This window comes from Sphaerodactylus townsendi, linkage group LG04 (genome assembly GCF_021028975.2).
Source record: "Sphaerodactylus townsendi isolate TG3544 linkage group LG04, MPM_Stown_v2.3, whole genome shotgun sequence".
Classification (NCBI taxonomy): Eukaryota; Metazoa; Chordata; class Lepidosauria; order Squamata; family Sphaerodactylidae; genus Sphaerodactylus; species Sphaerodactylus townsendi.
Genome location: NC_059428.1, coordinates 110,723,619 through 110,750,026, shown reverse-complemented (window position 1 = coordinate 110,750,026; position 26,408 = coordinate 110,723,619). Strand labels below are relative to the sequence as shown.

Below are 26,408 nucleotides of genomic sequence, written 5' to 3'. Positions count from 1 at the left end.
TGCACATGAAGCCTGCTGGAGTGAGTGGCCGGTGAAATTTCATACCAGCATTTTAAAGCTAGTGACTTTAAAACTTTCAGAGACATCATCAGGAGACTGTCTGATTATGCACCCCCAAAGTTTCAGATGCAGTTTGGTTCGAGGCCAAAGTTATGGACTCTCAAAGGTGCTTATCCCTATCAGCTCCCATTGGAAACAATGGGGATAGTTACGCCTTTGAGGGGTCCATACCTGAACCAAACTGCACCAAGCGGTGGGCAACATCAGGACAGTCACCTGATGATGATACCCTGATAATTTGGTGCGGTAATCAAAATCGCGTCCCTTTCGAGCTTACAGAAATTTGCCCAAGATTCGCAGTGACTTAGCTGTATTTGCTTTGTCAATGGGAATTTCCACAGTGAGGGCTGTAGGGGTGCACATTTCTGAAGGTATGGTCACCAAACTTTCAGGTATCTTCAGGAGAGTCTCTGGATGACACCATCAGGTTTAGAAATTTGCTTCAGAGTTTAATTCTATGCAGGACCCAAAGGGTAGGGGTCATCTCCCACTGCCCCTGAAGTAAAGTTCCCCAAACCTGAATGGTGAAAAACTTTCTAACTGAACGTTTTAATGAGTTTACCATGAAAATATTGCACTCCACAGCCTCTATCAAAGAAATTCCTATTGACGGCAATGCAACAAGAATCACACAGAACTATCTTGTGCAAATTCTGGGGAATACGAAAATTCTACTAATGAATCTTATCGATACCAATATTCAGTGTATCATCAGGAGACTGTCCTGATATTCCTCAAGTTGGTGCAATTTGGTTCAGAAGACAAAAGATTATGGACCCTCAAAGGTGGCCCTCATCTCCTTAGTTCCCATTGGAAAAGAGATGGGAGATAGGGACACCTTTGGGGGTCTAACTTTGGCCCCCTAAAACCAAACCTCCAAACTTGGAGGGCATCATCAGGACAGTCTCCTGATGATGCCACCCTGAAAATTTTAGTGCTGATATGTAAAATGCGCCCCACAGTGAAATACTGAAAAACTTCAAAAATAAAACGCAATTGGAAACGGTGATCCAGTCCATGGATTCGGATCTATTAATTCGAGATGCTCAGATTCGGACCCTGCTCATCCGAATCTGTCCGAATCAGTGCAGATTCGGTAAAAATTCAGATTTGGACTGTCCGAATCTCCAACCCTAGTGGGGAAGCTGCCAGAGCCCAAAATGTTTGATATGGCCCACTGCCATAGACCACTCCCCTCCATTCTTCCCCTGTCCCACCCTATCTTGTGCTATTTTCCCCTCTGCTTCAAAACACTCTTCCACTTTCAACTGGGAAGCTGTACAGATCATGCATGGTAGTGACACTTGCAGTTGTGTGTGCTGTCATGGAAAGGATATTTCGCAGAGCAAGAGGCTGTGAGCACAGTTGGTGGGGAAAAGACTTATAAGCAGGTAGGGATACAGTCCATCCAGGTCATGAGGATGGATGGACAAGAAGAGAAATGCAGGTGGCAGGCTAAGCAAAGGAGGGAGCCTCTGGACAATTTTTGCCCAAGACCCTCCAAATCTTGGAATCAGTTCTGCCGATACATATGTAGGGGTTCCTCTGCCATGGCAGACTTGGCTCAGAAGATAATATGGGTAACAATAGTGCAGAATTGTGCAGAAATACATTTCTGTAGAAGCAAAGGAAAAGAGTAGATGAAGACATAGCATTAAATCTTCTCCTGTAGGTGGAGGGCATCTTGTATGGGTGTCTTCACTATCCTTAGCAAGGAGGCAGGAAAAAGTTCTCGCGTCACTTCCTGTTGGAAACTTGGAAGGTATCTTCTCAGTATTTTTGCATAGCGGTTGACATGGCTTCCAGGTCTTTTTCCCCCCCCCCCCCCCCGCACCGCCTTCACTCAATTGTCAGTGGAAGGGACAAGGGTGGCCAGCTGCAGGGACCTGTCCCCCACCTCGGGAAGCTCCCGGCCTCTGGTAGAGTAGCTCGACCAACGCAACGCAAAGGACAAGTTCGCTGCTTGGCGCCCAGATGGGCCGTCAGTGCCACACAAGAAACAGTGTTCTTCCCCCTCTAGGAGCTCAGCGCCTTCCCAGGGCGTGGCTCCTCGGCCAGCTTCTCCAGCCCTCCCAGGGCTACGGAATGTTTTACTTTGGATTGGATTGCAGAGAGTAGCTACCACCAGCCTGACGTTCTTCTTGACAGGCAAGAACAGGGGCCCTTGGGAGGTGGAGGAGTAGAATCTGCAGTTATTACAGAGCCCCAAAACAATCCGCCCTTACTCATGAGTAATGTGGCAGTCAGGCAAAACACACACCCCAGCTACTTTTGCAGACTATTTTAGTTCCACTATGAGGTTGAACGGATCCTCGATGCCAGGGAGCGCCATGGGCCCCCAGCTCACGTCCGTAGGTTAAAGCCTACAGCTCCCTACAGTCCTCTAAGGCCAGAACCTAGTCCTAGATCCTCTAGCCAGGATTCAAGGCTAGTGCCTAGATTCTCTAGCCAAGGTCTGCTATCCTTTTCAGAGGAGGAAGAGGAATACAGTGAAGGCGACGGAGAAAATTACTGCGAGCATATTTCTGAAACTGAGGATGTGCCATCGAATCCTTCAGAACAGTCCCAAACATTTTTTAAGCAGGACCATCTGTAATTTTTTGATAAATAAGACCATCTCAACCCCTTGACTTGCAGGACAGAGAGGATGCAGAAAACCCTTCTGTCCATTATTCCTCCTCATGTGCCTCCAAGCCCATCAAAGGATTCCCCAAGGGAAAACCTGGTTATTTTCCTCAAGAGGATTTGGAGTCCCAAGTTCTTCCCTATGCCCAAATGCTTTGAAAAGCACATTCACAGGGAGTGGCTCAATCCAACTACACATAAGAGTATTCCTCCATCCTTCAAAAAAACCTACTTTGTTCTCCAGCACTTCCACTCCATGTTACAGATTCCTCCGGTTGATTCCCCCTTGGCATTACTCCATTCAGATGGCCTGGTCGCCTAGGAGGGTGAGGGTAGTCTTAAGGACCCCTTAGACGGAAGGGCAGATGCTGTACTTTGCAACTTCCATGACTGGTTAGCTGCGGCCATCAAGGCCCTAATTCCTTCCTGCACTATGGCCAGATGTGGCCATAGGAGGCTTCTAGATATGCTTCCTCCCAAGGAGTTAAGTCTCAGAGAGTGGGGTAGAGAGGGTCCTCCTCGCCAACTCTTTTATAGCTGATGCCATGTTTGATGTAGTGATGCTTGTAGCCTGCACCATAGCTGCCAATGCTGTGGCCCGGCACACCACCAGGTTGCGACCATGGCAGGCCAATTCACATTCCAAGACCATCGTCTCCGGATATTCCTCCTATGGAGGAACACTAATTGGCAAAGACCTTGATCAGGTGTTGATAGAGACAAGGGACAAGAAGAAGATATGCCTGCGTTCATCAGGCAAGACAGGCCACAGATTACACCTAGGACCACTTTTTATTCCCACAGGACCCTACCTAGAACACCGAGAGAGGGTGGTCGTTTCCATTGGCAACAACAGGGAACCTGCTGTTACTAGCTGCTTCTTGGAATATTTAGCAACTGTGAGAAAACTACTTCCTAAGAATGTAACCAGCTGCATTTTGGCATTCAGGTGGTCTCCATCTGGCTCACATACTGAGAGAAACAAGGTCCATGCAGACTGAAGGAAACACCATACTACTGTGAGAGCTGCCACTATGCCATTCAGAATGGCCATACTATAGCCCACGTGAAATGAGTGTCCAGTCATTTGTCTGAACTGGGCAGGTGATAGTGGGGTAGGAGGAAACATTCCTAGTTCAAAAAAGTCAAAATAGGTCACTGTCCAAGAAAAACTGCAGCACGACCTGACACTAATGCAAGAATAAAGAGGCTCCAAAACCCTAAAACGTTTGTTTCTATAATTTCATCAGTCTTTCCTTCCTGAAACTGCAAGTCTTTCAGCATCAGGCAAGTGATGGCCAGAAGGAAAGCAAGCGAACACACGGCCAGGAGGCAACACAACACCGAACTGTCCCCGGCTGGGTCAATGGCGTGCCGACCTGTCTCGAGCATAGTGGAACCGGGCAATGCCAGGCCGGACTGCAGAAACGCCGTCCAGGGTTAGGAGGCCCCCGTTTCCTTTGCTGCTGTTGCTGTCCTCCAGCTCCGCGTGGAGGTGCCGCACCACAGTTTGCAACAAGAATGCCTTTCGCCCCTACAACAGACAGGTTTGGGTTGTCCCTTCCAATCCAACCCTTCCTCCAAACAATGACTACCCCTCCATTCCTGTCGGGGGCCTCCTTTTACACTTCCAAGAGGTCTGGCAGGGCGACCATGTGGACAGATGGACAAGGGAGTAGTCACCACCACTATGTAATAGAATTCAAAAGGTTGCCCAGCCACCACTTCATGGTCTTCCCCTGTACACAAGACCCAGCAAGGCCAACAGAATCCTTCAAGCGGTCCATCACCTACTGGAGATAAAAGCCATAGAACCAGTTCCTCATTCAGAGAGACGCTGCGGAGCTTATTCTCATTTTGTTACAGTCCCCAAGCACAATGGTGATTGGAGGGTGTGATAGATTTGCCAGTGAAGAAGGGGGGTGTTGGTGGGCCAGTGACTAGTGTATATATATATTGGTGGCCCAAGGTTTGGCGGTGTTTAGTGACCATTATTATATTAGTAGTGGCAGTGAGAGTGCGTACGTGGCAGAGGGCCATACTCAACCTTCAATGGATCAACAAGTCCATCAGATTGCCAAAATTTCGCATGGAAACCCTCCGGTTTATTACCACACCTTCATCACGGCAATTACTTAATGTCTCTGGACTTGAAAGTTTGTTCAGGGCGAATGGACTCCCAACAGAATCTCAACTTTGTATCAATCTCTTGGAAATGTGAGCAATATTTCAAGCGCTCCAACATCTCCTCAAAGATGTACATCAACAATCAGGGGAACCAAGTCGGTAAAACTTCATCAAGAAGCTTCCAAAATTCTCAGCTGGGCGGAACAACATCTGATGTCACTGGAAGTGCAACACATCCAGAGCATGATGAACGACAGGGCTGATTGGCTCATCAGGCAGAGGATCCTGGACAGCAAATGGAAGCTCAACCCAGCAATCTTCAAATGGTTTTACCAGAACTTCGGCACTCTGGAATTGGATCTGTTTGCTTCCCCACAGAACCACAACTTCATTTATTCATGACCAGGCATTACCATCAGACAGCCTGCATGACGAATGCTCATTCAGCTCCCTGGCTCCACTTTCTTCTATACGATTTCCCTCCATTGCCGGTAATTCCCTGTCTCCTATGGAGGATATCTGCAGAGAGGGCGACGATAATCCTAGTGGCTCTGAGATAGCCCAGACATCTCTGGTATTCCACCCTCCAGGAGATGTCGATGTCTACCCCTATGTCTCTTCCACCAATTCCAGACCTGTTGTCTCAGGGACCCATCAGGCATCCAAATCCTGAATGGTTCAAGCTGACCACCTGGCCATTGAGTGGTGCCATCTGATGCAGAAGGGTTACTCTGAGAAGGTCACCTCAATCATTCTGGCATCTCAAAGAAGATCTACGATTAACATTTACAGCTCGTCATGGAAAGCATTCGTTAGATGGAGCAGACGACACGACCTAGATCCAGAGCATCCTTCTATTGATAACACCTTAGAGTTCCTCCAACAAGGTTTCGATATGGGTCTCTGAAATGCGACCTTACATCGACAGGTCACTGCCTTGCCAACTGTGTGTCTGTCCCTTCAGGGCACTCCGTTATTGAGACATCCGGACATCTTGAGCTTCTTGAGGGGAGTACGTTTATCTCAATTTCTGGCCATTCACAGGTTTACTTCGTGGCGGTTACATGCAGTGCTATTGGCTCTTACCAAATCTCCGTTAGAACCGGTGCAAACCATTCATTTGAAGTGGCTCTGGATGAAGGTTCTCTTCCTAATCACTATAACATCAGCAAGAAGGGTTTCTAAGTTAGGAGCCCTGTCAGTTAACTCTAAGTTCTGCTTATTTCACAAGGACAGGGTAGTTCTCCGCCTTGACCCAACCTTCATTCCCAAAGTCAATTCCACCTTCCACTTGTGCCACGAAGTTGTGGTTCCCAACTTCTTCTCCAACCCGATGCACCCTAAGGAAAAACTTTGGCATAACCTGGACTTGCGTCGTTCCCTAAAGGTTTTCATAATTAGAACAGAAAGCATCCGAAAAACGGAGAATTTATTCATCAACATCTCACAACCTATTTAGGCAACCAGTTGTCAAATGTGGCTATAAGTTCCACTCTGAAAGCCACCATAATTGAGGCTTACAAAGCATCAGATCTGCCTATTCTGCCTGACATCACTGCACACTCCACACGAAGCGCAGCAACCGATGCAGCTTATAGAAATCAAGCTTCTGTGGAAGAAATCTGTAAAGCAGCTACCTGGTCCTTGATGTCCTATTTCTCTAGACATTATAGGACTCACTCCTTTTCTTCTGCTTAAACAGCCTTTGGAAGAAGAGTGTTGGATAACATTATCGGGGACTGATGAGACCCACCCAAATTCGGGACACTGCTCGGGGAGGTCCCATACAAGATGGCCTCCACCTCCAGGAAAATGGTCCATTGAATACTTACTGTGAAGGGCCTTTCTCCTGGTAGGTAAGGAGGGCATCTTGGCCTTCCCTGTGTCTGTATTAGTCCCCAATTCAGGTCTCCATTCTTTGTTGTTTGTGTTGTACTTGTTACTCTTTGGTTCCTGTTGAGCCTTGTGACATTTTGTTGGTCCCCATTACTTCCTGTTTCTGTCATATATCTTTTATTGTTACTGCTGTGCCAGAGGGTTACTGAGGAGAAGATGGCATCCAAGGCTCCAACAGGAAGTTATGCAATAACTTTTCCTGCCTCCTTGCTAAGGGTAGAGAAGACACCCATACAAGATGACCTTCTTACCTACCAGGAGAAAGGCCCTTCATGGTAAGCATCCAATGGACCATTCTGAGTTCCCAGCTTCTTTTAAAGAAGATTTCCAGTAATTGTGACACAGATATCCTTCAAAATGTCTGGGAAATGCTTGCTGAAATCTCAGAAACGCATAAAATGGTTGTGTCAGTTTTTCAGTTGTTGGACTGTATTGTTGTTGACCTTCCAGTGACTAATGCAGCCCAAATAAATTAAGCTAAATTATCAAGAGGAGCAGAATTATGCAAACCTAAGAAATGTTCATGATATCTGTTTGGGCAATATTTACAATTCAAATTTTCTTATAATAATTTAACATCAAGTACACACAATTTGTGTGGTCCCCAGTGTAGCAGCAGCATCTACATTTTGGTCTTAAGACTTTGATGTGTGTGAAATGTTTATCTTCTGATGAAAGTGCTGAACTTCCTTATTTTATGATGACAAGAAATTTTGTGATGGGTCGTCTAAAGTATGATTAAAATTGATTTTAGTTAAAGTTGACTACTTAATACCTCCATAATCTCACAGGCAAACTGCCTCAGGTCCATAAAAGTCAAAAAGTTAAAGGTAAAATTCTTATTCATGCATCTCATTTTAACTCCTACTAAATATAATCATATGATTTGGTTTCTGTGTTATATAATAGGAAGACCCAGAAAATTTAATGAATTTAATGTCTATTAAATTTTAATGCTACAATGCAAACTTCTTCTCATTATGTGTTGAGGCTTCCCACACAACCTTTTTAAAATACAGAATCACATTTTATAAACAATAAGAAAACTTCTATTTTTATTGTGTAGTGTTTGTAAATTGGATTGTCAATATATCTGAAAAGTAAAAATCATGCAAAGTGAATATACCTTTTTTATTTGCATCCGAAAGAGTCTTCAAGCAAGGCAGTGATGAGACAACACACTTCTCCTCCCCCCTCCCCATTGATTAGCTTAGTCCATTAACAGGCCAGTGGATGGCAGCAGAGCTGTAGGATCTATCTCTCCAGGGTATATCTTTAGACTATTATACCTTGTAAAAGATGGAGACAACGTAGAAAGCGTTTCTTTTTCACCTATATTTGAAGTCCATCAGTATCTTATTCATTTAAAAACCCTAACATGTGCCTATAATCTGTTGTGGTGTTAGACGTTGTGATTGCCTCATGAAGAATTTATCTGCAATTTGCAAAGTACTGAGATACAAGTTTTTGAAATATATTTTTATTTTCTCACACAAAAAAGAAAACTAACAAAACACATTAAGCTATGTTATAACTAGTTAGCAGTGGAGATGAATTCAAGTATATTAACTGCATCGTTTTTCAAGAAGTTTAACTTCAAACTAGATAGGCTGTGAAATCCCTGCTGTTCTGAGTTCTTTGGTTTTAAATGAACCACCTTAGTGAATAGCTTCTCTTTAGTCCACTGCCTGAAGCTTTCTCAACTGATGTAATTCTTGCTAGAGTCATCGTTACCCTCAGGGAATCAGGTAGAGCAGTGGAGCAGTTTTACACTCTGGTGCATCTTTGCAAAATGCAGACTCAATTATTACATCTCTCTAGAGCAGAGAAGGATTCTTTCAGGCATATTTGGATTTGGTATGTCAAGATTTGTGCAACATATTCAATAACTGATACTAAAAAAACCCAAACCAAAAAAAGATTATCAGTATTTAGTATGAAACTTCAGCATCGAAGGGAAAAGATCATTCTTTCCTTGAAGTGTGTGTATTCAGTTCAGCTCATTTTATTTTGTTACAATATTAGGTATATCAGTTAAAACCTGGAAAAATGTAATACAGTACTAGGAAGCAACAAATGAATTTGATGGTATCATTATGTAAATGTAAATGCTCTGTAGTCTCCACCTTTCCCATTTGGCATGGACAGAGCCGTTGCCATGATATAAGAGGAATACAAAGGTACTTTTTTCCGGAAAATCTGAGGGAAGGCACTGAAGTGTGTCAGGGTAAAAATTCTTCAGTACTTAGGGACTTCTAATGTTGTTAGGTACTCAGTATGGGGAAAAGGTTTCTCAGGCCCCTTCCGCACATGCAAAATAATGCGTTTTCAAACCACTTTCACAATTGTTTGGAAGTGGATTTTGCCATTCCGCACAACTTCAAAGAGCACTGAAAGCAGTTTGAAAGTGCATTATTCTGCATGTGCGGAATGAGCCTAAGTGAGTATGTTACAGTAGGGTGTCACTGCAGACCCTATCAGATTGAGCAACCAAATCCCGAATCCGCTGTATTTCTTTGGAGTGATATCATCCCAATATCCAACCTAAAGAGAACATGAGAGTTTTTATCTGGTGGAATTGTTTTTCACTTTATAATATCACTTATTATTCAATTTTAATATTTCAGCAGTCTTTGTTATCTTTTGCTGTATGTTTTCTTTTTATTCGAACAAAGGTTAAAGGTATGATTGTAGAAACTTGGACTGAACTGCTTTCAAAAGATAAAGATCTTTATAAAGGTAGAACTAGGAGCCATACATTAGTTGGGCAGTCACCTTCCCCTTAAAAACCCTAATTGCTGCAGGGATGTATTAAAAAAAACCCTTTTTAAAGAAAAAAATCAGAATGGCAGAAGTCATCCTCTGGGCATCCTTAGCCATGTGGGTTGCTTGAGCTTTCCACAACACTGTCTGCTGGAAGAATACACAAATAATTTTACCTGTTGTATTTCATGTCCCTGAATCTGCCATCTATATCTCTCACGCCTATTAGTGAAGACAAGAATTTTGGTGTTTTGATAATTTATTACTAGTTGCTTCTCCTGTCAGTAATCAGTGAATGCCCAAAGTGCTCTCTTAAGGTCTATCTGCGAATAAGATAGGATTACTATATAATTTGCATATGATAAGGCCAGGATAGTTCTAGTTGCTAACTTAGGAGGATGGAAGCTTGGGGTCAAGAAAACCTGCACAATTGAGTTGATATAGAAATTAAAAAGCAGAGGTGACAAAATACATTCCTGCTTCACTCTTTTTGCCAGTGGAATCCTGTCAGACTGGTGGCCTGGAGAAAATAACTTTCATATAACATGCAAATAGGTACTAATAATCTTTTATTGATTGTAGAAATCTCGTTTGGACCATAGCTTGTGTCTGTGGAAACTATCAAAGGCCGCTTTGAAATCTGCAAAATATCATTCCTTGTGGCCTAGAACTATATTTCTCCTGGGGGCAGAAGGCATATTGGATGGAATGTTTCTCCATCCTTCAGACAAAGAGGCAGGAAAAAGTTTGATGTCACTTCCTGCAGGAACCCATGGGCCATCTTCTAGCCAGTATTTTTCCTGCCTCAGCAGGGAGAGCAGGGTGGAACTCAGGATCCTGTAGTTCGTGACTGATCTTTATCTCTCTTCTAATTGTTTTTTTCTACTTTGGGCTGTTCTTACTTGCCTTTACCTTCCTTCTTCCTTTAGCTAGGAGTAGTTAGGCAGGGTTTCTTTGTTTCTGTGTTAGGAGGGCAGTTGAATTTTCCTGCATTTTAGCCGTCTGGGCAACGTGGTGGCTAGAAGCTTTTCTCCCTCATGGGACCATTTCGTGCGGTCCTTAGCCAAGGGAACTCGCGCTGCCACCAGCAGAAACGCTGAATCTAGGCCAGTCAGCCCTCTCCCCACTCTGGGAGAGCAGTCAGTGCTGCGGGAAGGCACCTCTAAGGTCAGATGGTTCCAGAAAGCCGTTGCAAAAAGGAAAAAAGATGCCACAATGTGGCACAACGGAGCCAAGCGCCTCCCCAGGGCATGAAAGTCTCCGCTGCTTGCAGAGTTAGCCGAATGCCTTCCTGGGGCGTGATCCAGGCAGGCGGCTCCATCGCTAGCCTGGCTAGCACCAGGGATTCAACGCCTTCTAAAGGCTTGGGGCAATCGGCCGTTCCCCCAATAGCCATAATCAGGGATGGGCATCTCACGGCTTCCCAGGGCTCTACCAGTCATGGCTACTTCGTTTTAGGCACCTCCAGCTTTCCCAGAGCTATAGAGTGCCCAACACTGGTGCACAGCAGACAAAATCTTTAGTCGGAGACCAGCTCATCCTCTGAATGCATGCAAGACTATTCCTTTACAGGGGAAAGGGGTGCAACTGGGAAGATAGCTATGGACTATCAACCCCTGCCCCCTCAGAGTCTTTTATGGCATTTTTCAGAAAGGCAATGAGGGAATAAATCCATCATTAACATCTGTCTAGGCCAGGGAGAACTCTGAGCTCCCAGTCCCGGTCCCTAGACAACACGCTAGATCCCCCATTGACTCCCATGACAGGAGGCATACACAGCAACCTCAGGATCCTCTAGACCTTCCTGGGATTTCAGGGTCCATTGATCAGGAGGATGAGGAGGATTATGAGCAGTTCTCTGACAATGAGAATCATCCAATGGAAACTGTGGAACGGGTCACCTGTATCTTCAAGCATTATGAGGTGCTGTTCCTCATCTGCAAGTCCATTTCGGCACTAGACCTCCAGAATGAGGAGGTTGTGGAAGATTCCTCTGCCTCATCTTCAAAGCCTGTTAAGGGTTGGCCTAGAGGCAATAGGACTACATCCTACAGGAGGGGGCGTAAAAAGATTACTTTCCTTTCCCAGAATGCTTTGATACCCGTATAAAGTGAGATTGGCTCAACAAGGGTCTGCCACCATCCTTTCAGGGACTATATATGGTTCCTGCATATGTTCATAAACTCCTTCAGGTCCCAACAGTGGAGGCCCCTGTAACCTCCTTGCATTCAGGTGGTCTCGTCACTAAGGAAGGAGATTGCTACATTAGGGATCCTTTAGATAGAAAATCTGACACAGCCCTACGTAGAGCCCATGAGTCTTTAGCGGCAACCATCAAGACCCTGATCCCTTCCTCCATGTTGGCCAGAGCATCAATAGTTTGGCTAAAAAGAGTTTTAGGAATGTTACCACCCGAGGAACAGGGTATTCAAGAGGGGGTAGAAAGAATGTTCTGTCAACCTTTTCATAGCTTCATAGCAGATGCCACCTTTAATGCCGTGGCTCTAGTGTCGCTGTCTATGGCTTCTGTCTTAGTGGCACGCCGTACCTTGTGTGGCTACATCCTTGGGTAGCTGATGCTTGTTCTAAATTACAGGGAGACACGAATCGGCACAGACCTGGATTCAATCTTAGTCGAATTCAAAGATAAGAAAAAGGCGTTACCAAAAATCATCAGACAATATCGGCAATAGGTACAGTTTAAACTCACATTCAGGTCCAATAGGGTCCTTCCCAGAACCCCCAGGGAGGGTATCAGATGTCCATGATCAAACAGAAATTTCTTTCTGGGCTGCCAGACTTTTCGTCATTACAGTAAACTGGGAAAACCATCCAGGCCCAACAACAACAGTAACTTCAACAACTACAACAACAGTAACCGTCAGTGACTCCTTCAATTCCGGTCGGCAGCCGCCTGTTCCACTTTCAGGAGATTTGGGTAGCAGATCATGTCAACAGGTGAACAAGAGACGTCGTCAGCATTGGCTACGTCATAGAATTCGCCAAAATTCCCAAACAATGTTTCCTGACCTTCCCAATGTCACAAAACCCGGAAAAAGCGACAAGAACAATGGCAGCCATACACCATCTGAATCTGATCGCCATCAAACCTGTGCCTCAACATGAGAAGGCCTTGGGAGTTTATTCCCACTTTTTCACTGTCCCCAAATGATCAGGGGACTGGAGAGCCATACTGAACCTTTGATTGGTCAGTCGGCATATCTGACTGCCCAAGTTCAGGATGGAAACCCTTTGGTAAATCACCTCTCTCTGGAATGGGGATTACATGACATCATTAGACCTGACAGAAGCCTACCTTCATGTCCTCATCCACCCATCCCATAAAAAAAACCTACGATTCGCTATTGCAGACCAACAATTCCAATTTCGAGCATTGCTGTTTGGTCTGGCCATGGCTCCCCAAGTATTTCTCCTTGCACCCATTACTCTGTTGCGAGAAAGGGGAATACACATTCATCCCTATCTTGACGACCTCTTCATCAGTTCCCTCTCCCACAATTGAGCTCTCCAGGATGTGGAAGAGGTACAACGAGTGTTATGCTGCCACGAGTTCTTAATCAACCTTGAGAAGAAGACGACAACTTTGGATTTATACCCCTCCTTCTCTCCTAGAAAAGCAAACTACCCTCCGAGAGGATAGAACACGTGGGAGCGATCATAGACGCTTCCTAAGATGCTTTGTTCATTCTGCGGGATATAATTTTGAGAATACAATGACTTGCCAGTGCAGCCATGTCTGCCAAAAGTGTAACTCTCCTTCAGCAATCCAGCCTCATGGGCATCTTCATCTCAGTGATAGATCAAACCCAAGTCGTTTTCACGGGCGTCCGCTACAACAGTTCCTGTGATCCTTCCAGAGGGTCAACATATTGAAACGGAACAGGATCTTCTCGATTACCAATCGAGTGCACAAGAGTCTTCGGTGGTGGACTTCTTGGAATCATCTGGAACATGGCAAGGTCTACCTTCACTTTGCCTGTCCTCAACTATTCACGGATGCGAGTCTTCAGGGCTGGGGACCATGCTGAACAATCAATACATCCAGGGTTTGTGGTCCCACAAGGACTTCAGATCAACCAGCTGGAAACCACAGCAGTGATGCTAGCCCTGCATCACTTTCAATGATTGCTCCATCAACAACATGTACTCACCAGAACGGACACTATATCCACAAAAATGTATATCAACAACCAGGATGGTTCCCGGTTTACCGGACTACACCAAGAGGTTTCCCACATCCTCCACTGGGCAGAACACCAGCTCCAGTCCTTAGGAGCCATTCACATATAAGTTGAACCACAGGGCAGATTGTTTGAGCCGACAACACATCTCGGGGTGGGAATGGAAGCTCGATCCAACTGTCTTCCAGATGATCTGCCAGAGATTTGGGACTCTGGCCTTAGACCTGTTCGCCTCCCTGGTGAATGCGCAACTCATGACATATGAACATAAGAACTGGCCTGCTGGATGAGACCATCTAGTCCAGCACTCTGCTACTCGCAGTGGCCCACCAGGTGCCTTTGGGAGCTCAGATGCAGGAGGTGAAAGCAATGGCCTTCTGCTGCTGCTGCTGTTGGTCTGCTAAGGCATTTGCAATCTGAGATCAAGGCAGATCAAGATTGGTAGCCATAGATCGACTTCTCCTCCATAAATTTATCCAAGCCTTTTTAAAAGCCATCCAGGTTAGTGGCCATCACTACCTCCTTGTGGCAGCATATTCCAAACACCAATCACACGTTGTGTGAAGAAGTGTTTCCTTTTATTAGTCCTAATTCTTCCCCCCAGCATTTTCAATGAATGCCCCCTGGTTCTAGTATTGTGAGAAAGAGAGAAAAATTTCTCTCTGTCAACATTTTCTACCCCATGCATAATTTTATAGACTTCAATCATATCCCCCCTCAGACGTCTCCTCTCCAAACTAAAGAGTCCCAAACGCTGCAGCCTCTCCTCATAAGGAAGGTGCTCCAATCCTTCAATCATCCTTGTTGCCCTTCTCTGCACTTTTTCTATCTCGCTTTCGATATCCTTTTTTGAAGGATGTGGCGACCAGAGACTGAACACAGTACTCCAAGTGCTTGGTCGCATCTCACTGCTTTTGTATATAAGGGCATGACAATCCTTGCAGTTTTATTATCAACTCCTTTCCTAATTATCCCCAGCATAGAGTTTGCCTTTTTTTCCACAGCTGCCATGCCATTGAGTTGACATCTCCCATGGAACTATCAACTAAGATGCCCAAATCCCTTTCCTGGTTCTGCTTGACTGATAGCGCACCCTGACCCATGCTGTAGCGTGTATGTGAAGTTTGGATTTTTTTTGCCCCTATGTGTTACTTCACTTTACATTCTCGAAGCTACATTGAACTGCATTTCTGCCATTTCTAGACAGTCCACTCACCCTAATTCTATCAAGGTCGGCTTTGGAGCTCTTAGCATAATCCTTTGTGGTTCTCCAAATTCACCCTACATAATTTGGTATCATTCTGCAAACTTTAGCCACCACGCTTTCACCCACCCCTACTTCCAGGTCATTTTATGAATAGGTTAAAGAGCACACTGGTCCCAATCACCGGATCGCTTGGGGGACACCTGCCTCCTACATCTCTCCATTGTGAGAACTTCCCATTTATACCCACCCTTTGTTTCCTGTTCCTCAACCAGTTTTTAATCCATAGGAGGACTTCCCCTCTTATTCCTTCATTGCTGAGTTTTCTCAGTAGTCTCTGGTGAGGGACTTTGTCAAAAGCCTTTTGGAAATCCAAGTAGACAATGTCCACTGGTTCCCCCTTATCCACATGCCTGTTTACACCCTCAAAGAACTCTAGTAAGTTTGTAAGACAGGACTTGCCTCTGCAAAAGCCATGCTGACTCCTCCTCAGCAGGTCTTGCTTTTCTACATGTTTAATAATTTTATCTTTAATGATAGATTCGACTAATTTACCAGGAACAGATGTCAATCTGACTGGCCTGTAATTTCCTGGGTCCCCCCTAGACCCTTTCTTAAAGATTGGTGTGACATTGGCCATCTTCCAGTCTTCAGGGATGACCCGCCACCATCATCCGAAAGCATACGCATCAGATGCATTAACAGCACGTTGGCCGTCTCTACTGCTGTACACTTTCCTCCTTTTCCCGGTGATTCCCTGTCTATTGTGGAGAATTTGGCTGGAAAGAGCCACGGTCATATTGGTGGCTCTGCATTGGCCGAGACGCCCTTGGTACTCCACCATCCAGGAGATATCCATATTGCCACCTCTGCAGCTTCCGACCTCTCCAGAGCTGCTTCTTAGGGACCAATCCATCATCTAAATCCCAGCTGGTTCAACCTGAACAAATGGTGCTAGAAAGGCTTTAGTTGACTTGCAAAGGCTATTCAGAGAAGGTCACTACAACTATGCTAGCATCCAGAGAAGTGTCCACAATTAACATCCACAACTCATGGAGGACCTTTGTGTGATGGAGTAAAAATCATAAGATCGACCTAGAACGCCCATCAATTAGTGACTTCCCAGAATGTCTTCAACAAGGATTCGAAAAGGGGCTTTGCAGCTCTACCTTATGCCATCAGATAGTGGCATGGTTTACAGTGTGGTCCTTGGTCCTCAGGACAACAATATTCCAACACCCTGACATCATGTGATTTCTAAGGTGAGCCAGACTCTCCCAACCACTGGTTGTACTCAGATTTCCATCTTGGCGGATACATCCTAACCACTCTGACAAAACCTCCTTTCGAACTGGTGCAGACCGTCCTCCTAAAATGGCAAGAAGGGTTTCCGAATTAAGGGCATTATCTGTCAATGCCAATTTCTGCGTCTTCCACACCAATAGGGTTGTTCTACAAACAGATCCAATGTTCCTTCCAAAGATAAGCATCAGCTTCCATCTCAGACAGGAAATTGTCATTCCTAATTTTTTCCCAAACACAGTTCATTCCAAAGAAAGGCCTTGGCATAACTTGGATGTTATGAGATCCATGAGGCCTTCATCATTAGGTCAGAGTCCATTCACACAACAGAAAGTATGTTTTTTAAAATTTCCCAACCCAATTTGGGTGCACAAATATCAAAAAGGGCAATCAGTTCTACACTAAAATCATGTATTATAGAGGCCTATAATGCCACGGGTCTCACCACACCACAAGGCATCACAGCCCACTCCATTCAGTGTGCGGCAACCAATACAGTATTTAGAAGGCACACTTCAGTAGAAGAGATTTGTGGAGCTGCCACATGGTCTTCGCAATCTTCTTTCATCTGACATTTCATCTCTGTCGAAACTGCTTTCGGTGGGAGAGTGTTAGAACACATATTTGGGGATTAGTGTGGACCCACCCATATTTGCGGGACACTGCTCATGGAGGTCCCATCCAAGATGTCCTCCGCCTCCAGGAGAATGGTCCATTGTCTACTTACTATGAAGGGCCTTTTTCCTGGTAGGCTAGAAGGACATCTTGGCCCTCCCTAGTTCATCACGAGTTTCCTTTTGCACTTTCATTATTTCACATACATTCTGGACATGTTATCCTGTTATGTGTTTTCTTTACTTGTTCTTTCTGAGCCTAGTTCCTGCAGTTAATGGTTGTTACTTCCTGTTACTGATTCATATATTCGAGTTGTACGTTGTGGTCCACATTGGCACCAATGACATTGGGAAATGTAGCCGGGAGGTTCTGGAAGCTAAATTTAGGCTGCTAGGAAGCAGGTTAAAATCCAGGACCCCCAAAGTGACATTCTCCGAAATGCTACCTGTTCCATGCACAGGGCGAGCTAGGCAAGCGGAGATACAGGGTCTCAATGTGTGGATGAGAAGGTGGTGTAAGGCAGAGGTTTCAGATTTGTCAGGAACTGGGGAACCTTTTGGGACAAGGCAGGCCTGTACAAAAGGGACGGGCTTCATCTTAACCAAAGAGGAACCAGGCTGCCGGTGCTCAACATTAAAAAGGTGGCAGAACAGCTTTTAAACTGATCCTTGGGGGAAAGCTGACAGGAGCTGAGGTGACTTTGGTTCGGAATACAGTGTCCATGGGGATGCAGACAGAGAGGGAGGTTTTTCTAAATCAACCACATACAAGCGAGGAGCATAGCAATGTGATAAGTGATAGTGTCTACAAAAGGCTAGAGGGCAAGAGGAGAATGAGGAAATGAGGAGAACCAGTGGGATGCTGTTATCCCAGGTTATAGGCTCTACTGGAAGGATAGGACAGGGCGTATTGGGTGTGGGGTGGCCCTCTACATCAAAGAGCATAGTGTCACATAAAATAGACAATGCAGGGGGAACTGATTCCTCTACAGAAGCACTGTGGATATCAATACCAGGGGTGAAGCATAGTTTAACATTAGGAATATATTATCGTCCCCCTGACCAAAGCGCACAAGAGGATTCTGAGATGGAAAAAGAAATTAGAGAGGCCAACAAAAGCAAAAATGTAGTGGTAATGGGCGATTTTAACTATCCCCATATAAACTGGAAAAATGCATGTTCAGGTCATAGTAAGGAGAGAGCATTCCTGGATATGCTAAATGACTGTAGCTTAGAGCAGATGGTTGTAGAACCAACCAGGGGAGATGTGATCCTAGATCTAATTCTATGTGGGACCCAGGACCTGGTATGGGAAGTCAGTGTTGTTGAGCCAATAGGGAACAGCGACCACAATGCTGTCAGATTCAGTATCTCAGCATGTGAACAAGTGGCAACTACTAGTGTAGTTACATTCGCCTTCAGAAAGGGAAATTTCTCAAAGATGAGGGGGATAGTGCGCAGGAAGCTGAAAGGAAAAATCAAGAGAGTCAAAACTGTCCAAGATGCTTGGAGGTAATTTAAAAACACAGTAATAAAAGCTCAGCTGGAATGTGTTCTGTGCAAAAGGTTAGGAAAGGTAGCACCCAGTCCAAAAGAAAGCCACCATTGTTAACAAGGGAGGTTGAGGAAATTATTAGGAAAAGAAGATGTCTTTTAGAAAATGGAAGTCCAACTTGATGAAGAACATGAGAGGGAACACAAATGGTGGCAAAAGAGAAGAAGCAAGTTAGCTGTAAAAGGGGAGGCAAAAAAAGGATTATGAGGGAACGCATGGCTGCGAACATCAAGACCAGCAAACAAAACAAAGTTCTTCAAGTACACATCAAGAAGCAGGAAGCCAGCAAGGGAAGCAGTGGGAGGCCCTTTAACATGGTGAAGGAGAACAAAAGGTGTGCTAAAAGATGATAGGGAGATTGCAGAGAAGCTGAATGAATTCTTTGCATCTGTCTTCACCCAAGAGGAGGTGAGGAAAATTCCTGCACCTGAACCAAGCGTCTTAGGAGGTGAATCCAAGGAACTAGCGAAGATAGTGGTAGACAAGGAAGACGTTCTGACAGCCATTGATAAACTAAATGCTACTCAAATCCCCTGGCCCAGATTGCATTCACCCAAGAGTTCTTAAAGAGGCTCCAAGAAGCATGAAATTGCTGATCTTCTCACTTTAATATGCAACTTATCCACAGATGAAATCAGGCTCCATCCCTGAAGACTGGAAGGTGGCCAATGTCACACCAATCTTTAAGAAAAGGATGCTAGGGCCAGTCAAGTTTTGACATCATCTGTTTCCCTGGTAAAATTAGTAGAATCTATCATTAAAAGATAAAATTATTAAACATGTAGAAAAAGCAAGACCTGCTGAGGAAAGGAGAGTCAGCATGGCTTTTGGTGAGAGGCAAGTCCCATGTCTTACAGAAGCTTACTAGAGTTCTTTGAGGGTGTAAACAGGCATGTGGATAAAGGGGAACCAGTGGACATTGTCTACTTCTGGATTTGTCCAAGAGGCTTTTGACAAAGTTCCTCACCAGAGACTACTGGAGAGAAAAAACTCCAGCAATGAAGGAATAAGAGGGGAAGTTCCTCCTATGGATTAAAAACTGGTTCGAGGAACAGAAAACAAAAGGATGGAGTATAAAATGGGGAAGTTCTCACAATGGAGAGATTTGTAGGGAGTGGTGTTCCCCAGGGATCCATTTTGAGACCAGTGCTCTTTAACCTATTCATAAATGACCTGGAAGTAGGGGTGGGTAGCAGTGAGTGGCCAAGCTTTCTGGTGCAGATGATAATTCAAATTATGTAGGAATTGAGTGAGAACCACAAAAGGATTCTAGAAAGAGCTCCAAAGCTGAGGACCTTTGATAGGAATTAAAGGTGAGTGGGCTAAGAAATGGCAAATGCAGTTCAATGTAAATGGGATTCTTTAGTTTGGAGTGGAGACGTCTGAGGGGGGATATGATTGAAGTCTATAAAATTATGCATGGGGTAGAAAATGTTGACAGAGAGAAATTTTTCTCTCTTTCTCACAATACTAGAACCAGGGGGCATTCATTGAAAATGCTGGGGGGAAGAATTAGGACTAATAAAAGGAAACACTTCTTCCCACAACGTGTGATTTGTGTTTGGAATATGCTGCCACAAGGAGGTAGTGATGGCCACTTGGGCTTGGACAGATTGATAGAGGAGAAGTCGATCTATGGCTACCAATCTTGATCCTCCTTGATCTCAGATTGCAAATGCCTTAGCAGACCAGGTGCTCAGGAGCAGCAGCAGCAGCAGAAGGCCATTGCTTTCACCTCCTGCATGTGAGCTCCCAAAGGCACCTGGTGGGCCACTGCTAGTAGCAGAGTGCTGGATTAGATGGACTCTGGTCTGATCCAGCAGCTTGTTCTTATGTTCTTATGTTCTTATTGCTTGGTCAGGGGATTACTGGCTAGAAGATACCTACAGGCTCTTGCAGGAAGTGACTACAAATGTTTTCCTGCCTCTCTCTTTGAAAAACAAAGAAACGGCTTTTCACGCTTGTGCAAGTCGCAAACTGTGATCCTCTGGCAATTAATTAAAGAAAACTAGCAGATAATGAAAACATAGCCTAGCTGAAACTCCGGGCAGCTGTTGAAGCCAAAAAACCCCCAAAAACCCTTGGTGAGTGATTTGAAAACTCATTATAAAGGCAAAAGTTGGAAAACAAAATCAAAACAGGATTTAATGGACTTTATGTCACAAATGAAGGATACAATTTTTTGAAAACTATCTAGGAGAATTTTAAGGCGTTGGGGAAAGATATGAAAATTCTAAAGCAACAATCTTCTGAGACCGCTGAGAAAATAAAGAGAGTTGAAAAAAGGCTGATAAAAAAAGCAGGCAAGGGATTTACTTGGTTCTTGCCAATGGAATTCATTCATTTTGATGGTGAAGTTAAACTTATAGTGAGAATGGTGGAACAAGCACAGAAGCTTCTGCCAGATCAAGAAAATCAGGAGCAAAATGAATCTTCAGAAGGAGGCGGCGGCTCTCAAATAGAGGAAAATGAACCTCAGGATATCAGAAAATCAAAGAGGATTCACAGGAAGACATGAATTAGCTGGACAAAGGCTTCTTCCTAGTTTAATATCTTTTCATTGTCTATTATAATAGTTCACTCTGAATACTAACAGTCTTAAACTGTTTTATTAAAAAAGATTTAAAAATTAACATTGTACTGTAGAGTCTAGTGATACACTAACAATACTGATTTGATAACACCAGCTGTTATTTTAGCTATCTATTGAGCAATTGGCTGGAAGCCCAGAAGGCCTGAAGAAAAACAATTGTGGTAAGGGATAACAGTTATGAAAAGTTGGTGGTTTTTTTGTACTATAAATGAATAAAAATGATTTTTGGGCTGGTATTAAAATAAGTAAAGATAGTCTAATGGGAAGACAGGGGGTGTGAAGAGCCAAAAAAACTCTCGAAGGGAGGAGAAATCTTCTCTTTTAACATTTGGAGAAGGGGAGCGGGGGTGAAGGAAATGTTGAATAGAAAGGCAGCAGGGTTCTGGAAAAGGGGAAACAATGCTATCAAATGGCAGGAATTGAAAGAAAATTGCCTCTATAAATATTAATGGTTTAAATTCAAACTCCAAGAGATATAAGCTTACTAGGTTTATAAAGAAGGAAATAATAGATATCCTATGTCTTCAAGAGACCCACAAAAAGGCAGGAGATAATAAACCTTTGCTAAGGTTTCAGGGCTGGAAGATCATTGGGGAAGCAAGAGCTAATGTAAAGAAGAATAGAGTGACAATCTTAGTAAAAGAGGACTTAGATTTTCAGTTAGAGGAGTTATCAACAAATAAGAATGGAAGATGGATGTTAGTTAAAGCCAGGATTAATGGATTTCAGATAACTAATGAATCTGTATGCTCCCAATAGAAGTCAGAAGACATTTGTGGAAAAGCAATTTAGAAGAGTTCATAATGAATTTAAAGGTGAAACTTTAATAATAGGTGATTACAATATGGACTTCAAAGATGATGAGTGGTTAAAGAAATGGAATATTACAAATATGTATAAAAAACTAAATACACCTCAACAGCCATCCTATTTCTCCAATAGATATAAAAATTTACATATATTGATTATATATTAACAAAAAATTGAACAATTTAAAGAGTATGGAAAAACACCCAAAGAGTGGGTATCCAACCACGCCCCGATAGTTGCCCAGTTCAGGATGGAAGGAGAGGTGAAACAGTTTAGATGGAGATATAATAATATGATAATGAAGAATGAAAAGGAAAGAAAGGGATTACAAGAGAAAATAAGATACTACTTTTTAGAGAACAAGGGTATGGTACCAGATGAGACTCTTTGGGATGCATCAAAAGCTGTGGTAAGGTGGTATTGTTTATGGAGGCTAGGTGGAAAAAAGCTATCAACAGAGAAAGGAATGATCTAGTGGAAGAGATTAGAGTGAAGCAGAATGAACTCCAGGTTAAATATGATATAATAGTAAAAATGAATTAAATAAATTAAAAGCACTGTTAGAGGATTTAGATAAAGCAGAGTTATGGAAAAAGATTTGGGTTAAAAACCAATTTCAAATAGCAAATATGAATTCAATGAAATGCTTGGCTAATTATCTAAAGAAGAGGAAAGAAAAACAAGGTAAAATTCACTAGAGATGATAGAAATGCGAGGGTAACAGATAATAAGACAGAAATTTGAAGAGTTTTGAAATAATGTCTCGAAACCAAGTATGGCAAGACAGACAGATTGAGTTGATGAAGATTTGGACTGACTTCACGGACTGGATGAGAGAAATCGGAGTTACAGAAGAAAGATGGATGAAGAGGCTAGAAAGGATGAACCTGCTGCTGCTTACTTAACAAATGATGAAGAAACAACTGGGGGGGAAGGGGGAAAATGTATAGGTTGGATAAAATATAAAGCTTTGTATATATATGTAAGGAACCGGTCCGAATATACCAATAAAAATTAAAAAAAAATTAAAGAGTTTTATCAAAAGCTCTTCAAATATTAAAAGAACGTAAAGATAGATGTGAAATCGAAAAAAAAGGTCTGTCCCAGGAAGAAAAAGACTGTATGGAAGAGTTAATAGCCCAGGAAGAAATAGCATTAGTAATTAAAGAATTGAAAAATAATAAATCTTCGGAAATGGATGGGTTTACTGCAGAATATTATAAGGAAATGGCAGAGGTGTTAGTCCCTGAACTGCAAATATTATTTAACAATATTTTAAAAGGACAGAAAATTCCCAAGTCATGGAGGGAGGCGGAAAGTATAACAATTTGAAACCAGGACGCAATCCAGACCAGGTGGATTTATATAGTCCAATATGTTTGTTGAATCAAGATTATAATTTTTTTGGCAAAGATTCTTACAAATAGGTTAAAAATATATTACCAAAGTTAATAGAACAAGATCAATATGGGTTTGTTAGAGAAAATATATTAGCCATCCATTAAAAATTGTCCTAAATGTAATAGAGCATGGGAAAAACAAAAAATACGCAATAATAAAGTTGGATGTGTATAAAGCTTTTGATACAGTTGGTTACGAATTTTTGTTTCAAACATTGATGGACGATGGGTTTGGGAATGGATTTATAGGGGCGTTGAGAGAGTTATATAAAGGAGGAAAAGCAAGGATTAGAATAAATGAAGGATAGTCTGGAGTGGTAAATATTGGGAAGGGGAATAAAACAAGGTTGTCCATTAACACATCCTTTGTTTGCGATGGCAATGGAATAGATATAGAATGGAATTTTAATATCACTTGGAATGGAATAGAAATAATGGTAGAATAAGGGGATATAAGGTGAACCAGGAAGAGATAAGGGTAAATCTATTTGCAGATGATATATTAGTAATTACAGTTAACCCTGTAGATACTATGAAAGAGTTAAAAATAATTTTGGAGGACTTTGAATAGTATTCAGGTTTGAAAGTAAATATGGACAAAACAGAAATTATGGGTGTGAACATTGAAAAGAAACTGTTAGACAAGGAATTAGTAAAAAGAAGATTAAATATTTGGAAGTTACTATAGCAAATAAAATCGAGAAGATGTAGAAATATAATTATGAAGAGGGGTGGAAAAATATTAAAACAATTAAAAGATTGGAAGAAGTACTTATCCATAACGGGGAGAATAAGAGCAATAAAAATGTGTATTATACCAAAAATGTTTTATTTATTTAGAACTATTCCATTAGAAATTAAAAAGAAACAATTCGAGGAGTGGGACAGACAGATTAAATTATGGGTGTTTAATAAAAAAACAAAGAACAATGAACAAAATAATTTATATGACCAAGAAATATATTGGCTAGAGGATTCCGAAAATGCAAGAATATTTTGATGCAGTTCAAATAAAAAGTCTGATGGGAATAAAGGAAGATAAAGTAGAGAGAGGGATTAATTTTGAAAATGAGGTAAATAAAGGCGTTGGAAGATTTGGGATATTTACAAATGATATGACAAGAAAAAAACAAGCTTTAATAGGGCCAAGGAAGGTGGCATTAGAAATAAGGGAGAAATGGAGAGTGAAATGGATGCCAGGCATTCTGGACACAGCACCTTTGGGAAGTGTGGTTAGAAAAGGAGGGAAGGTGATAAGAAATCTGAAGAGGAAAGGGTTTCAAGTTGTAGTAAATTTATTTAGTGAAAGTGGAGAAATCATGAATTTGCAAAATTTTATAAATGCAGGGGGAACGGGGAATTGGCTGGTGTTGAGAGATTTATGGGAAAGGATAAAGGTTTCAAGAATAAAAGGGGAGTGTATAATGGGGAAATGGATAGAAAGCTATGGGAAAGGAAAAGAAAAATTTTTAGGCATTGTATATAAATATATGATAGAGGATAAGGAATTTATGTTTAGAGTTTTAAATAAAAATGGGAGCATGTCGGGACTACAGATAGAAATAGAATGGAAATTTTTTTGGAAGGTATGAATAATAATTGAAAAATATTTGGAGCTGAAAGAAAAGTGATATTAAAATGGTTTAGAACTCCAAAGCAACTGGCATATATGATTTAGGGTCTTAGCCCTAAATTGAGGGAATGAGGAAGCATTATATCTGCATATGTGGTTTGAATGTAAAGATTTGAAAAAAAATTGGGAAAAGATATTGATGTGCATAGAAAAATTAGTGAAAGTAAATATAGAATTAAATAAGGATGTATTGTTTATGGGGATAATGGAAGATAGCAGAGTAGATAAAAGATATAGACGTATAAAATAATAAGAGCTGTACATGCAGTTATAGCGTTGGGTTGGAAAGATAAGAAAATATGAACAACACAGAAATGGTTAGGATATATTTGGGAACAGGTACAGTTAGAAATTTTTGAAATAATGTCAAGGAACCAACTTTGGCAGGATAGATAAAATGAAATCATGAAGATATGGATTCTGTTTGTGGACTGGATGAAAGAAGTTGGAGTTAAAGATGAAAGATGGGAGAAGAGGCTGGAAAGAATGAACCTGCTGCTGCTTCGATAAGAAATTAAGAAGAACTCAACTCCTTTGGGGGGAGGGGAAAAAGGGGGAAACTGTATGGTTTGGACAAAGTGTAATGAATATATATGTATTGGATTGGGTCTGACTATACAAACAGAAAAATGAAGAACGAAGAAACATCCCATCCAAGATGTCCTAGTAGCCTACCAGGAGAAGGACCCTTCACAGTGAGTAGACAATGGACCATTCTCAACTAAATGATGTAATTGGTTTGTGGCTGAATGACCAGCTCTAAAGCTGGCCTTTTCCTCCATAAGTATGTTTTCTTTGTCTCTCTAGTTCCTTCGTTTACAATATAAATGCCTTTTATGAAGCTTAGTATTTGATTGAAATGTGCTGGGACATTTAACATTTTCCTTGGATGTTATTTTTCCATACATCTAGACCATCCTGTAAACAGTTATGGAATCAAGGATTATCAGATATAGATACTTATATCTATATATGTTCTTCTCTGAAGAAATAACAGTTTCTCGGGGTGGCGAGTTTAGATTACATTGTGCTGTTTCTCCAAATTAATTAATTAATTAATTATGTGTTTAATGAGTAGCTCTTTTTCAGTATTATGATCTTATTCTTTAAGCTTTTCATGGGAAGGGACTTCTAACATAGGCCCAATTTCCGTGTTCCTGTCTGAAATGGTAAATGAAATAATTTTATGTTTTACAGTCTTGCACATTCAAAAGGTTCTTGCAATGTGTTGATAGTAGGTATTAACCACATCAAATGAAAGGACTGAATAGTTAATCTTGCAACAGTAGTAAAAGGGAAGGGGCACGAACCCTAACCCTGAAAATATCCCATAAAGGGAAATGTCAAATTCATTATACCTAATTCTGAACTGAACCCTGGAGTGTGGATCAAGAAGGCCTCATAATCAGGCCAGATTCTTTTTTGGGGGGTTGGGGACAAATCTGAGGGAAGCCTCAGGTTTGCAGAAAAATCTGTGAGACTATGTTCTAAAATCTTTTTGACCATCAGTGGGGTAGGTTTGCTATGCAACCACAATTATTGCTACTTTAGTTTCTCAGTCAAGGGAGCAGGTTGAAGAATCAACCGTGGGAGACCGGCTAGGCAAGGAACAGGGAAAGAAGAT

General features: G+C 42.3%; 1 protein-coding gene and 1 long non-coding RNA gene across 2 annotated transcripts in view; both read left to right on the top strand.

Annotated features, from left to right (window-relative positions):
- The window catches only part of HS6ST3 (heparan sulfate 6-O-sulfotransferase 3), a 267,883-nt gene that overhangs the window by 13,856 nt on the left and 227,619 nt on the right, over positions 1–26,408 (top strand). The gene's annotated exons all lie outside the window — the stretch shown is intronic.
- On the top strand, positions 19,855–23,331 carry LOC125430881. The gene is made up of 3 exons (XR_007244241.1): positions 19,855–19,898; positions 19,974–19,975; positions 21,799–23,331. It is a non-coding gene; the product is annotated as an uncharacterized LOC125430881 (long non-coding RNA).